At 42.7% G+C, this 16,052-nt stretch overlaps 1 non-coding gene across 1 annotated transcript; it reads right to left on the minus strand.

The window, feature by feature from the left end:
* Nucleotides 1–4,573: 4,573 nt before the first annotated feature.
* On the minus strand, nucleotides 4,574–4,692 carry LOC145417262 (5S ribosomal RNA). Its single transcript, XR_013900474.1, has one exon. It is a non-coding gene; the product is annotated as a 5S ribosomal RNA (ribosomal RNA).
* Nucleotides 4,693–16,052: the final 11,360 nt, after the last annotated feature.

Genomic DNA, 16,052 nt, shown 5'->3' on the forward strand with positions numbered 1-16,052 from the left:
TTAACAATGTTGTGTTAAAAATTATTTTGGTTCTCGCTAAACAACCTCCCTGCAGCGGGAGGAAGTCTCTTCAGAGTTTGTTTCTTTTGCTCCCTAACAGTTTTATTTGTCTTAGTGGAACACTCACCCTGTTTCCCACCGAAGAGATGAAGTTAGGTAGGATCAGCAAACAAATGATGAAAAACCACACAAAGGGGAACATTATCAAACAAATGTCTGCCACTGTAGCTGTGAATAGACAATAGGTGACTAATTCCTAAATGGGCGTGAGGTAGGAGCGGACATCTGCTGGATGCTGTACAAAATGGGAAACATTTACAGCAAGTGTAGGCACGTTTAGCTGCAGTAGTAGGCTTTGGAATGTGACATGATTATAGACCAGAGTAAACGGAATGACTGGCATACTGTATAGCCTACCCAACTCCTTCCCCCCCCCCAAAAAAAAAAAAAAAAGCACAGTAGAAAGTTGCTAAGACAGAACTAATTTGGGAAAGAGTTCACCAGTTGGCATGTATGTTGGGCTTTGTCTGCAGGAAGCAGTAATTTGCAGGAAAAATGTATAATAGGACAGTGAAAATTATGTATACAATAAATATATACCTAAGAGAAAAAGCTTATGCAACAGGAATATGACAGCCTTTGACAGGAAAACAGACTACAGCAAAAGTACAGAACAATAGCTGTGTATCTCAAAGTGTGCGAAGAAAAATAAAACAAGAGGAGCACTCAGTGGAGCGCATCTCTCCGACAAGGACAACGTAATTTTCAAACCACTCTTCATAATGGGTTAGAGTTTCTCATCCCTGATTAGGGTTTCGCAGAATGTGCATACCGGATCCAGAATTTGTAATACGATGCGGATCGGTCCCAAGTGTTAATCAATTGTTCTCTGGGATATGGGCTATCTACCAACCAGTTTGGTCCAGATCTCTCTTATAGGTTTTGGGCAATCCTGCTATCAGTCAAACTAACAAACTAACAAACGCGCAGGGGTGAAAACATACTCTCCTTGTCGGAGAGAACTACTGTAAAAATTGCCACACGATCTAAAAACAAAAAATATGCATCTCGATATTGCAATTCACACAAAGTCCGAGGTAAAGAATATAATAAAACGGCAACTATTGTGTCTAAAAAATCAGAACGACAGCCAAAACAATACTGCTAAAACAAAAGCAGCTCAAAAATACTGACTGCACCCTTAAACAATTTACAATAACTGGCAAAACATGCATGAAGGAAAATTATACAATGTTGATAGCAAATGACATGACAATGAACACAAAGGAGATAAATATTGCTGTGAATGACGAAAGATGAAAGATACGAAAGAGCAATGTGAGACTAATGACGGAGAGGAAGGAGAGAGGAAGGAAAGAAGCCGACGATGAGAAGCATGACAAGAAAGAACGACTAAAGTGAAGACTATACTACCTCTTTCTCCCCCACAGCTACCCCTCATTACCTCCCCCAAGGAGGTTATGTTTTTGCCAGCGTTGGTTTGTTTGTCTGTTTGTCTGTTAACAGGATTACTCAAAAAGTTATGAACAAATTTTGCTGAAAAATTTTGGAGGGGAAGGGAATGACCCAAGGAACAATCCATTAAATACTGGTAGTGATCCGGATCATCATCCGGGTCAAAGAATTTTATGTTTGTTCACACGATATCTCAGAAAGTTCTCAATGAATATCTTTGAAATATTGTGGAATGCTTGGCCGTGGGACAAGAAAAATATGATTAAATTTGGGGGCAGATCCGGATCCGGATCCTGCAGTGGCATTGGCAGAGGTATGCGCTCTCTTTTCACCTTTCTTCCCCTCCCATTCATACCATTATCACCATCCCTTCACATCCGTTCCTCTCCCCATTATTCTCATCACCTTGCCTACCTCTTCTTCCTCCTTGCCATCATCCCCGCACCTCTCTTCCCCAGCCTTTCCTCCCCCGTACCCAATTCACACCCTTCTTGTCACACACACTCAACCCCCTCACCTTAATCACCCCACATTGTATGTACAACCCTCACATATTTTGTGAAATCTAACGTTGCCATATTTTCAGATGCAGTTATAGGTAAGCGATGCACTACATCCATTTAGCATTTTTGTCTCTTTATTTCCCTGATGCCATTCTGGTTTGGGTCAAACATGCTCTCTCTCTCTCTCTCTCTCTCTCTCTTTTTTTTTTTTTTTTTTTGATACTGATAAGAGTTATATTTCGTTCATGTCCTCTCTCTCTCTCTCTCTCTCTCTCTCTCTCTCTCTCTCTCTCTTTCATTTTGTGTGGATCGTTTTTTTTTTTCTTGGTCGGACTTTATTAAATCTCTCGTCCCACATTCACCCTTTTTCTCTTTTCTTTCTCCCAACCCTTCCGTCACCCCTCGCGTCCACTCCACTTTTCCATGTTCTTTTTACCCTAAACTGGCTACAATACTGTCCATATAAATGTCGTTTTGTTAGGCTATTTCCATAAATCAAATAGAAACTTTGATATGTTCCAGTTTATATTAATAACTCAGATTAAAGATTACTGAATATTAGTGACGAAGAGATAGTACATCTAGTAAATATAACTATGACGTAAGGTAAAGCAAGTATTGAGTCATAAAGGATAGTAGTGTGACTCACCCCAACCAACTGTACTGTACACACAACAGGCCTTACAAGAAGCTTTGTACGCTAGTTTGACGTGTGTGTGTGTGTGTGTGTGTGTGTGTGTGTGTGTGTGTGTGTGTGTGTGTGTGTGTGTGTGTGTGTGTGTGTGTGTGTGTGTGTGTGAGAGAGAGAGAGAGAGAGAGAATATTATTACATACATGCACTTTTGGCAGCAAACTGTTCGTTGCTGGTATTGGTCTGTATAATTATTATGGGTGGTACTCTTCTGTGTATTTCCGATGCGTTTTATAGAATGTCTACATGAAAAACATTTGCCAGTTAATGTACTTACAGTCCACAACACTATCACCTCAGTCGCTAATCACCCTCGTACACAACAGTTATTAATTTACTGGAGTGGTGTGTGCGGTGAGGCGAGGTAAGGGAGTCAGAATTATGGGACGTGATATCACAAACAGAAGCAAGCGGCACGAAATGTCTCATAAAATATTAAAATGTGAGAAGATAACAGGATGTTGGGTAGGGGTCTGCTCTTTCCTACTTCCATTGAGTCTACGATATTATATGTCCCTGCCTTCACTGTCTGAATTTCTCCCTTCTCTCTCTCCTTCATTGTGTATATAATCATCTTTTCTCTCTTTCCACCTTTTCTCCACCCCTTCCTCCCTCCCTTCTCTTCCTCCATCCTCCCCCACTCTCTTCCTTCTTCCTGCTCCAGTATATCTTCCTGCCCTCCTTCATTCCCTTCGTAAACCCCTCCACTGTGTGAATAATCCTCCTCGTCTGCCTATCTGCTTGGCACACGTAATTTTCCACCCTGGCTGCGGCAATCAACAGATCGTATTAGGAATACAACAACAGCGGCAAAAAAGTTTGCTGAAGATTGCAACTGTAACAAATTTCATCACCACAACGATTTTCCGAAAGTCACAGAAAATTCCCCATACGAGAAGAATTTACTTTCAAACTTAACTTAAACGGTGTAAAGAATCTAATATTAAGCCTTTCCAGTGCTGTTGTCTCAACTTGAAATTTTATCACGTCAGTACCATATTTTGTTCAGCCTTAGAGTTCCAGCAATGGAAGAAATAACTCGAGTAGCTCATTCCCTGATTCTGATTCTACCGAGGAGTTGTGTTTAGGCTAACACCAAACGATTTCTTTACAGTTGAAAAATAATCCAAGTAGATAGATAGCTAGATAGGCAGATGGAGAGAGAGAGAGAGAGAGAGAGAGAGAGAGGAACCTACATACCAAGGCCAAGAAGTTATATACAGTATATATCAGTTAACGACAAAAAAGTCTGTTAAAGAACAGCAGTACAAAGTATGAATAAGATTCCCGGTAAGGTTAGATGAAGAAGTAGCTAGAAAGAGACTACTTATTATTATACTGAGGAGGAAGGAAGGAGGTTGATATTCATATGATCGAAATGGAGAATTTTACTTAGGATATTTTGCTTTGTTTTGATAAGTTTAACCCTTTACCAGCAGTGGTTTTCACTCGATTGAATAAAATCATAACATTATGGCTTTAGCTAAAATAAAATATCATTCTGTCAAATCACGGTCATGACTAATCGAGATACAGCATCTGAGGCAACGCTTAATAAAAGATAAGATATTTTATTTTGTTAGGTAAAGAGTTAATATTCTCAGTTTTTTTGTGTGCTTAGAAAAAATGATTACGGGAAGGGCTGTCCATATGTACAGTTATGTCAGTTTAGAAAATACCCAGGTTATGAAGCATTAAGTAGGCATTAATTAAAGTGAACTTCTTGACCTCAAACGTCAGCAAGTGTTGTTGTTGTTTGGTTTGCTAAATACGATAAATTCATTCATTCATTGCCAGACGCCATGTATCCCAAACGGGGTGGCCAAGGGCTTAGAGTTAATTGTTTTACAGGGAGGGGCACTAATCCTCCACCAACCCCACTTGACACGTAGGGAGAACGTTATGCCAACAGCATCTGGTGTTCCGAGGCGGTCACCCATCCAAGTACTAACCAGACCCAACGTTGCTTAACTTCGCTGATCGGACGGGAAGCGGTGAACTCAACGTGGCTTGGCCGTTGGCATAATTGATGAAAAACCCTGTTAAAACAATAGGACAGAACTGTTTTTCACATTGCAAGAACAGCAAGACGCAGACTTAGTAATGATAGGAAAGTATAAACTGCAGGCACAGACAGTTGTACCAAAGAGACGGAAGTTAAAAAATGACAAAGTGAGAGACAGAAGAAGAAGAAGAAGAAGAGAGAGAGAGAGAGAGAGAGAGAGAGAGAGAGAGAGAGAGAGAGAGAGAGAGAGAGAGAGAGAGAGAGACGGGAGGAAGAAGAGAATGAGGAAGGAAAGAAGAAGGAAAGTAAGAAGTACGAGAAGGGGAGGAAAGGATAGGATGAGGAGAAATCTGGTGGAGTGATGAAATAAATGAAGGATGATAAAAGAGAAGAAAGGAAGAATGAGAGGGAGGAAAGCAGGGAGGGAAAACAAGGAAGCAGTGTGTGAGTTGAGAAGAGTGAAAGAAAGAACCAAAGGAAGATGGGAGGTTAAGAAACAATGTGAAGAAGGACAAAACGAGGTGAAGGAAAGAGTAAGAATAAGGAAGAAATTAAGAGAGAGAGAGATTGATGCACGGAAGCAAAGAAGGAAGGAAAGAAAAGGATGAGAGAGAGAGAGAGAGAGAGAGAGAGAGAGAGAGAGAGAACCCTTAGGGGCCTTGTTTGTATAACTGATGGGTATTGCCAATGGTGGTTACACACACACACACACACACACACACACACACACACACACACACACACACACACACACACACACACACACACACACACACACACACACACACACACACACACACACACACACACACCTCTGGGATGGGTTATATAGTGAGTGAAATGGGTGAGGGTTTAAAAAGAGGGTTGAGTGTGAAGGTATAAATTGTGACTTGTGGGTAAGTGTAAAGATGATCTATATGGCAGGACCCACTAGTGGCTTGATGACAGGTATCAACGCATAGTTTTATCTGGTGGAGGGAAAAGTAATGTATAAAAGGAAGTCATGGCAGTAAAAGTGTTGAATGAGGGTGTAAAGTGGGATTTGGGTGAAAATTTAAAAACGGGCTTTATGGCGATATGAGAATGGACAAGGGTCTATGAATAAATATACTGTGTTGTATCATGATTAAAATACGCCATCACAGTGTGAATGTTGAATAGGGCTGTAAAGTATACGATATGGAGAAAATTTATGAGGGTTTTTATGATGGCACGAAATAGGTTTTTGAGGACGGAAACCAGCGCTGATGTTAAAATAAATTCCATCTCTTTAGAATGATGACGCCCATAGCCTTAACGTGATAGGGGAGATTAAGGCAAACATTTCTTGCTGAGGTTTATAATCATCACGGGGCGGACCTTTCTGAATAAAGTGATTGCTAGGCATTTTTCACTTTAACCTGGCCTAAAATTATTATCTCTCCATTTTTAATGCTGAATTATAACAATATCTCAACAACAGAATATGCCGTTAGTCAAGCAGTAGCATTAGCATATTTTGATATTAGGTTACGTGAAGATATAACGACAGTGTAAATACTGTGATGTTTAGAAGGATCATGTGAATAAATTAGGAAAGTTTCTGTAAAAAAGTTAATAGAATTAGGGTACGAGGGAAAAAATGAAAACTAGTGACACGTCTAAGTACTGCCTGTGTGTCAAAAATCTGCTTAGTTGATGCTGGCTGAAAAACTGTCGTCATGTTTAAATGACGTGTAGAATAAAAAATCCTGCTAAATGACAATGCGCCACCACACACACACACACACACACACACACACACACACACACACACCCTCTCTCTCTCTCTCTCTCTCGGGATTAGACTCGGAACTGTAAGGGAATGAAGCAATCAGGATAATGATTGGTAGAGGACTGTAGTTCGTAGTTATGGTCTCTCTCTCTCTCTCTCTCTCTCTCTCTCTCTCTCCACACATATTCAAGCATTTTGGCACACGTGTGGCTGTTTCCAACTGGGCCCCATTAGCATTGCATCAGTGTTCTTTCTCTCGCCCCTGAAGCAAATATTGTGGTGGGATCAGTGCGGAATTCTAAGAGCAGAACCATAAGTAGGTACTTGAGGCGTGTTGTCCTGTGTGTGCGGATGAGAGAGGGGTATTTGGACGCCTTTCACGATATAACACACACAAAATAATTGTTGAATAAAGAAATGAGTATAGGTCAAAATTCTTCAACCATTCAGTGTATATGTTATATCAACAATTCCTGTAATACCCTGATTATTATGTCGTGAGAGGTGAAAGGGTCTGGTTATGTTATTTGTACTTCTCTAACATCGAATAAATTCATCATCATCATCATCATCGTCATCTCTGTGCTATTTCTCTCCTGGGGAAAATATAAATATTGTTAAAAAAGAACTGTTCTGAGGCATGTGATTGTGGGAAGGGGAAAGGTGGCATTGGTACCTTTTCTTATCATGAACGAAAACAAATAAATCCATCCATCCAACGTGGGTAGGAAAGTAGGCACCAGAGGCTAGGCTCTTCACCTTAGACATTTAAAGCAAGGGTGACCAACCTCACTCGCTCCTGAGTGGAATTATGTGAGCAATGACCTCAAAAAATCCCTCTGGTATAAACCCTTCAAGCTCCATCCTTCTGGTGCAGCTTAGCCCAGTAAGCCACAAGGCGTCAATTAGTAATGTGGTTATCACCTACCCTTGTAAATGGTTTCCTGAACCACGAGAAACTATTTGACTTGTGCCTCAGCGTATGCTCAATCGAATACAACAATATTGCGAGTGACTGAATGCTCGACGCTTCCACCTACCACATATTGAATTAAATAAACATGGATGTATGCTGATGGGTGTAACAGAGAAGCTTAAGTTATTCGCTGGTCATTTAGGTTCAATACCTCACTGGCGAGGTGGGGTAGGCGGCTGACTGAGAATTTTCAACAGAATAAGAAAATGTTCTGGAAGGAGATGAAAAGGGTGCGAAAGAGAGAGTCTGGGAAGGAAGAGCGAGCAAAAGCAGATGGTGGAAGGATGTTAACAGAGATGGATGCAGTAAGGAAGAGATGGGTGGAGTATTTTGAAAGATTGTTAAATGTAAGGACAAAAGGGACGCTGAGATTGTGGCAGATGGAAGGAATTAGCTAAAATAAATCAGCAAAAGCATGTGACTTAACTTAACAGGTTAATGCAGTCCAAAACCTCAAACTCTTTGCCCCATCTGGTATCAATCTGCTTATGTTAAAATTAACAAGCAACTGTGGGGCATCACTTTTGTGACGCTTGGGTGCAATGGATCATACCGCTGGGCGTCACTTTTGTGATTCTGTGTTATTTTGAATTCGTCCGGGCTTTCAAGTTGTGACTTGTATCATCTCTCAGTACTGCCAGTGTCCAGCTGCAGTCAGCGCTGCTAATGCCATCTGTACTCCCATCCATTGTTGACAATTTAGCCATTTTTCCCGTCCTTGACTCCCCTCCCTTCCTCCCCTCCATTACCCTCTCCTCCTGCCTGCCCAGCCGCACCGCACTACGCAAATCCTGCCCAGATTTTTCCACTGATTTCATCCATTGAAATGTGCCCTATGCCCTATTCTTATACAATATAATATATACAAAAAAGAATAAAGGTAATTAATAGTGCCATACACCTGGAAATGGCTAATTATCATCTGGCAACACCCCATGTGCACTCGTTTGCTAATTTTTCCTGCTTATTTCTCCTTGAAATATGCCGTATGACCTATTCTCGTAATAAAAATATATATAAGAAAGGAAGGAAGTGATATTTACATTCACCTGGAACTACCTAATTGATTATGTATTGTCTAGATTTCCTGCCAATCATTTCATAGCATATAAATTAGCAGCTGTCACCATACTGACGTTGTCAACTCTTCCCTGCCCATATACACCACATCATTCAGTTTACTGTTGTCTTTCGAGGTGAAACCATGTCAGATTCACGCCCTTCCATTTCCGCCACTTTGGAGCCCACTGCAAAGGGCCCTGTGACCTTTACCCCTAATAAACCTCGTGTCGGAAGGGGTAAAGGACTAAGTGACTCTGCTGCTGAACGTGAACTGGATGATTTATCAATGATAATGATGGATAGTGACTTTGATCTTTCTGGTGAATCTTGTGATGAGCCTGTTGAGGAAATGGTGACAGAAACTCCCAGTACAAGTGCTTCAGTGTCCCAAGTTCATCTTGGCTCCAAGGGAAAGGAGCCCTTAGTGAAGCAAGGGAAGGAATCTGGGAAGGGAGTGAAGAGGGAGGCGGAGTTAGCCCCGGAACAATGGCCCCGTGTGACCCAGCCCGCCATGAGTCCTGAGGTGAATCACCTCCCCGCTCTCCCAGTCCCACTTCACTAATATCTTCCACCTCCTCACCCGAAAATTCTCCTGAGTCTTTGACGTAGGAGTCTCCACCATCACCTACAGTGAAGGCACGCCGTAGGGGACAAGGTAAATCCCTTACCCGTCGTCAAAGTAGACTTGTTTCTAAAGTAAGGGCTGCTAGTGGTACACGGCAACCTAGGGTCAGTCGGAGTGACCTTGAGATGGCCCAGTCTGCCTCACAGCCACCCTTATCCACCCTCACCCAGCCTACAGTGCCACAAGAGGGAACCCTGGACACCTTCGTGTGGACGGAAGGTTCCAATTTCGTCCCGGAACAACTCCACTTTGACGAGAGTTCCTCAGGGATACAACCTGCCTTCACTCTTGACGAGGATGCTGAGTGTGTGGACTACATGTTGGCCTTCCCTGATGACGAAGTCATGCAACACATATGTGATGAGACCAACAGGTACGAATCACAACGTGCTGCAAGTGGTGCAGATACAGCAAAAATGCAACAGTGGACCGTGCTTGGGGTGCAGGAACTGTATGTGTTCTTCGCCCTCATGCTTCTGATGCCTCATTCACGGAAGCATGAGTTGGAAGATTACTGGTCCATGGCCCCCTTATTACCCTCACCCACCTTCAGTAAATACATGACCAGAGATCGGTTCCGTAACATCCTGGGAAACCTGCATTTCACCAACAACGATGTACCTTCCCAGATTGACCCACTCTGGAAGATCCGGGAGATTCTGAACAGAATGAAGGATAAATTTATGTCATTTTTCCACCCATTTCAGAAGGTTGTCATAGATGAATCCTTGGTTCTGTTCAGAGGAGTTCTGATATTCGTACAGTACATTCCAAGCAAACGTCATCAGTTTGGAATACAGTTCTTTGTACTGTGCAACTGTAATATGGGGTACATCCTTGACTTTGTCATCTATTCAGCCAGCACTGTCGATCTTGACAAAACACACCCCCTTGTTTTCTCAGGCTGTGTAGTCAAAATGCTGCTTGAAAGGTATTTTGGTGGGAATCATGTGCTGTATACTGACAACTATTATACAGCACCAAAACTTGCTAAATACCTTTCAGAGCACAGCATTGGCTCCTGCGGCACTGTCAAGAGCAATCGTGCCCACTTCCCCAAATTCCCAGAGGCAAGAAGTTCACAGCGGGGAGACGTGCACCTACACAAGTCTGAGAAGATGCTGGCAATACAGTGGCATGATAAGAGGGTCGTTCACATGCTTACCACCGTACACGAGGGGGAACTGCAAGACAGTGGGAAGGTCGACTGTAGGACAGGCGAACCTGTAATGAAACCTGATGCTGTCATAGACTATAATATCAACATGCGGCTGGTGAATAAGTCCGACATGATGATTGGAGAGATCGACTGCCTCAGGAAGAATACTAGGTGATACAGGAAAGTTTTTCTGCATCTCATTTGACATGACGATGCTGAACGCCTTCATCCTGTAGAAGATGAAGGTAAAGCCACCCTAGTCATTCTCCATGAGGTTGTTCACCAGGACTTGTGTTCAGCAGCTGCTTGAGAGATATGGTAGGGTGACAGCAGCAGCTCCAAGGTGCCATGCTGTTAGACTTCCCGTCAGACTTGAGCAGAGGGCGTACATGGATCAGCACAGACTGGTGCAGATGCCTGCCACAATGAAGAGGAAGGCAGCGATCCGCAGGTGCCAGGTGTGTGCACATATCACCAGACGCACACCTGAGCACAAATGCACCTCTTGGCAGTGCGCTGAGTGCTAGGTTCCCCTCTGTGTACCCTGCTTCTTTGATTACCACAGCCTCAAGCATTTCTAAAACAGTGCAAGTGCAAATGTAAATAATGTGTAAATAATGTTTAAATAGCAAGTGAAAGGAATAGATGTAAATATAATTGAACAGTGGAAAATAATTTTATAAGTTACTGCAAGTGACAGTGCATAACATGATGTAAATAAAATAGAAATGTAAATAATGTAAGTAAAATAGAAAATGTAAATAGAAATAGAAATAATTAGTAATATAAGAATATGAGTATAAGTACTTAGAGTAATGACAGTGAAAGTGAAAGCTTCGCTCTCTACGCTAGTTTACTGAACGAGAAAGTGAATGCCTGGAGTGAAAATAAACTACTAGTACTGAAGGGAACTTATGGATAAATATTGTATATATAAATAAGTGTAATAAAGTACTAGGAATATAAAGTGTGAGTGTGTTTCTAATAAATGTCAGCTCTGCCTCAGAATACCAGCGGGGAACGAGCACGGGCGGGACACTCGTATGCCCTCATAATTTACATTGTTGTCACAGTGTTTTTTTTGGGGGGAATATGGATTCCAAACTACTTGAAATTCATTGAATGGTGTTTCTAGTGATAATATCAGGCAGTGGTAATCAGATTACGGGATATTGGGAAGTGTAAAATGGAGACTTCGTTACCCAACTTCACAAGTCCTACAGTAGTCGACGAAGGCTCAACAAACATCCCAGGAGAAAGCTGAAGGTATGTGCCATAAGCATGTATAATTATAATATTCTGGGACTAATAACTGATTTTTAGCAAATTTTTTTAAAAAGTTAGTCAGAGCGTGATTATCCCCACGGGACAGGCACGGCTCGCTTCCGACATACCCTCGGTTAAGGGGTTAACTAGTTCATGAACACCTGCCCAGTATCATCTGATCTGTGAGGCCATCTGCCAATGAGTAATCCACTCCCTCACTAGTTGATAAACACCTGCCGCATTTTTTGATCAGTGAGGTCATCTAACGATTAGCAATCCACTCCCTTAACATTCACTACCAACCTGCTACATAATATTTGATATGACAAGTAGCAATGTAATCAGTAATCCACTCCCCTACAATTTGGTATGCACCAGTTACATATTTTCTTAATAGGCTTAAAATATATTATTTGGAATGACTGGAGAAAGAGATTGGATATTTAGATGAAAAGACAGAACACTTAATGAATTAAGAATAAAGGGAGAGTAAAAAGGCAGTATCATAATTTAGACAAATGCAATTTTGCTGTTCTCAGTGTTAGCCCAAGACTCGTCCTGTCTTCATCACTCCACTCACCACAAACTACTCTTTTCTCCCTCTCACGTGAAGCTGGAAAACTTAGCTGTATATTTAAACCTTTAGAGTAAAGTGATGGTCTTTGAGAGAGGTGAAGTCAGTGAATGTACACCGAGGTTGGATGGTGAGGAATTGGAAAATGTGAGTACGTTTAAGTACTTGGGTAGTGTGATGAGTAAGGATGAAGGTTTGGAGGGTGAAGTGCTTGAAAGGGTACAGCAGGGAAGAAAGGTTGCTGGTTCCTTGAAAGCAGTGATAAGAAACAGGGAAGTGAGCATGGAAGTGAAAAAGTTACTACATGACAGTATTGTGATACCAACTGTAACGTATGGAAGTGAAGCTTGGACGTTGTTGGAAGGGCACAAGTCGAGTGAGATCAGTGGAAATGAGTTATTTAAGAGGAGCCTGTGGAGTCACATGGAAAGACAGGCTGACAAATGAGGATATAAAGGAGCGTTGTGGTGTGGATGTGGATGTGATAGGAAGCGTTATGAGGAATACACTGAGGTGGTTTGGCCATGTGGAGAGGATGGAGGGTGAGAAACTGACGAAGAGAATGTATGTGAGTGAGGTGGAGGGGGGGGAGAGGGAGGGGGAGGCCGAGGATGAGATGGGGAGATGGGGTGAAGAAGTATATGAGAGAGGGGGTGTGTGAATTGGGAGCAGGGCAGTGAAATGGCGGGAGACAGGGCGACGTAGAGGCGCTTTGTTTGTGGCCACCCTGAATGGGATTGAGGCGTCTGGCAACAGATAGATAAATAGACATTTAAACCTCCTGATCATCCAAAAAATAAAAATAAATAAATAAAAATATCCTCCTCTTGCCTGCGTCCATTGCCTCCACATTAAAGGAAACGCATGAAAGCCTCTGAAGGACTTTGTCATAATGCACAAGTGGAATTCCTGGAAAATGTCAAAAAACCAGGCCCTACAATTAGAGGATAAAAGAAGTGCAGAATAAGGACGGAGGGGGGGGTAGGGGGAGTGACGATCACTGGAAGGAACACGTTAAGGTAAAACACTGCTGATTCACCTGCATCCGAGAAGTATTAATAAAATACATCTGATATTATCTTCGCCGTTCTGACTTAGCGAAACAATACATTTGACAAAGAGTGGGTAAAAGTATTGTTTTTAATCAACAGTTTACCCATTCCTTCCGATGCTGCATTATATTCCCAATGCTTAATACCACTAAGATACTTTATATAAAGGATCCCTGCTACTGAAAGGATACAGAGAATACTGACCCCTTCAGGTCCAAAGGTGTCTCTTATACTGAAACAACTGTCTACAAGACCAAACATAAATGTACACTTCGTCATCAGACTGAAGTTGTGAATTACAGTTTTTAGGGATGACGGAAATGAAGGTAATTATTACGAGCGAGGGCGATGAACCCGAGCGTCCCTCATCAATTAGTGGCATTTTCTCACAAATGAGCTGCCCAACTCTGCCCAGCCCAACCCGCCAGTGCCCGACCAGGCCCGACTAAAATTCTTTTGAGAAAGTTTATAGCTCAGCAACCATAGGGCTGACACCTGCCTTGTTTGCACCACATGATAGTTCAATGCTTTAGGATTTTTTTTTTTTTTTTTTTTTGACTGGTTTCATTACACCAAGGCGGTGCACGTGGCACTTGACACGCGCCAAGTGCAGCATGTCGAAAATGTTCAAAAGAGGGCCACAGGACAGACAGTTTGTCGTAAAGGCAGACATTTGGTAGGTAGATAGCCATCAATATATTCTAGACATCCACGGGGTGTAAGGCCACATTTCAGTGCTTTCGGGTTTAAATGGCCTTGCTCGTAACTCGCCGACAAAAGCGTTTTACTGGAATATATGTATTGTTGTGATGTCCAATAAAACGCTTAAAGTTGGCAGGCAGGAACTCTACACTCATTGAGCTGCCATACTAACATACTGCAGATTTTGGTAAAGTAGGGACGTAGCCGAAGGAAAAGTGGAGAGAAACAGTGATCGCAGGAAGGAGGAGAGGGGCCAGGTGAGCTGGAGGTAACGCAGCACCTCGGAGAGGAAATGAAATCACACTCAGTTTGGAAATATTGCATGTTCTGTTTCGATTCCATTAAAAGTGATTGGGGATAGACAAATGAAATAGTGTGGTCATAACTGTGGGAGATGGGGAAAAGAGTGTGGGTGGAAGGCTGAGTTTTGGCGTGCGAGAAGGAAATAGAAGTAAAATGGAAATTCAAACGAAAATACAACGAGAGGAAGTGGAGGCCAGAAAAACTGGGTTTTATATATATATATATATATATATATATATATATATATATATATATATATATATTTTACGTGTCCGACTCTGGGCAAAGGCTTCAAGGCCTATTTATCGGGGGCAATTGCCTATCCCAAGGCCCAGTAGTCCTCCTACACCTCCACATGTCACCACTTCGGCGCTAACACCCACCATCCATATTGAATACATGCTAGGGCTGTCTCATACAGGACTGGTGTATTGGTATTAGCGGGGTTATTTTTACGACATGTCGGCGGGTCATCTGGTAGATCAGGAAAGTGTGCATTTAGGAAATTCAAATCTTTAAACTGTTCCCTGCCCCAGCCGGGATTCGATCCTGGGTCCATTAGGACTGCAGACCGCCTCTCTATCGATTCAGCCACCGCCTCCCCATATATATATATATATATATATATATATATATATATATATATATATATATATATATATATATATATATATTAATACAGTATATATCATCCGGACCTCCATTCCCACCCTAGGGCAGGGTTAGGGGTAGCAACGTCCGGAGAGCCCAAGTTTGCTTAGTCCAATGGGCCAGTCTTCCATTCATTCATCATTCAAGCCCCTGGAGTCCTGGCTATATGTGATACGCCAAAATCTTGCACCACATTCTGTAGCTTCACGTAAACGTAGATTCAATCTCTCTCTCTCTCTCTCTCTCTCTCTCTCTCTCTCTCTCTCTCTCTCTCTCTCTCTCTCTCTCTCTCTCTCTCTTGGATCATCACTGCTGTCCTAATTGTTGAGGTGAGCATACCGCTACTGAGCGTCGTTGCCCTTCGTACAAATTTGAATGTGAGGTTCTCCGAATCTAACTGTCCACTGGACTCCGCCGGGCTGAATCTCGCCGGGAAGCACGACGTCAAGGCTATACAGAGGCTACTGCCACAGCCTATCGTCTCTATTCTTCTGTTGCATCCTCAAATATCACTTCGTCCTCTCCCTCGTTTTCTTTACAGTCTTCTTTTTCTCTTTCTGCGGCCCAGCCTTTGTCCGTTTCTCTCTCAACCACCTCTTGCCCTTCTTCGTCCACCCTTATTCCATTATCAAATTCCTTTTCAGTTCTCGGTTCCTCTACTTTTACCTCTCTTTCTTCTACCCCACCTACGTCGCCATCTACTTCCGCGCCCGTGTCGCATCCTTCCCGTTCTCGGCCACGCCCCTCCCACCCTGCCACTCCCCTTCAGTCGGTCAAAAAACGTGGGTCGCGTCATGTTCCCCAAAAGCGCTGCATGCCTCCTCTCTCCTCCAGATCTGACTTCCGTCCACTTCGTCACACATCTTCGGGTGACAGTTCTCCCGAAACTATCCAGAAAGTTACACGGTTTCTTCAGGATACTTCTTCACCATCGTTTGCTCCAACCACTGCTGCAACCGTCCCCATTTCCACTTCCACAATTACCGTTTCTGCCGATGTTCACTCCCCTCCTCTCACTCTTCCTTCCACTCCTCTTCTCCCTGAGGCTGCAGCCTCTACATCCTCTACTTCATCTGTGATCTCTCCGTTACCTCCACCTTTCTCTTCTTCCCCCACCTCAACTTCAAGTGAGCCTATCATCAAAACTCTTTTAGACCTTCCTTTGCCTCCAGGGAAAGGAGCCCCCTTCCCTCACCGTCGTTCTTCTTTACCCGAGTCATGCCCTTCCACCACTCAGTTCTCCAGTGGTTCTTC

The sequence above is a fragment of the Coenobita brevimanus genome, chromosome 109, assembly GCF_032717465.1.
Source record: "Coenobita brevimanus isolate Jiangsu-jjx chromosome 109, ASM3271746v2, whole genome shotgun sequence".
Taxonomy (NCBI): domain Eukaryota; kingdom Metazoa; phylum Arthropoda; class Malacostraca; order Decapoda; family Coenobitidae; genus Coenobita; species Coenobita brevimanus.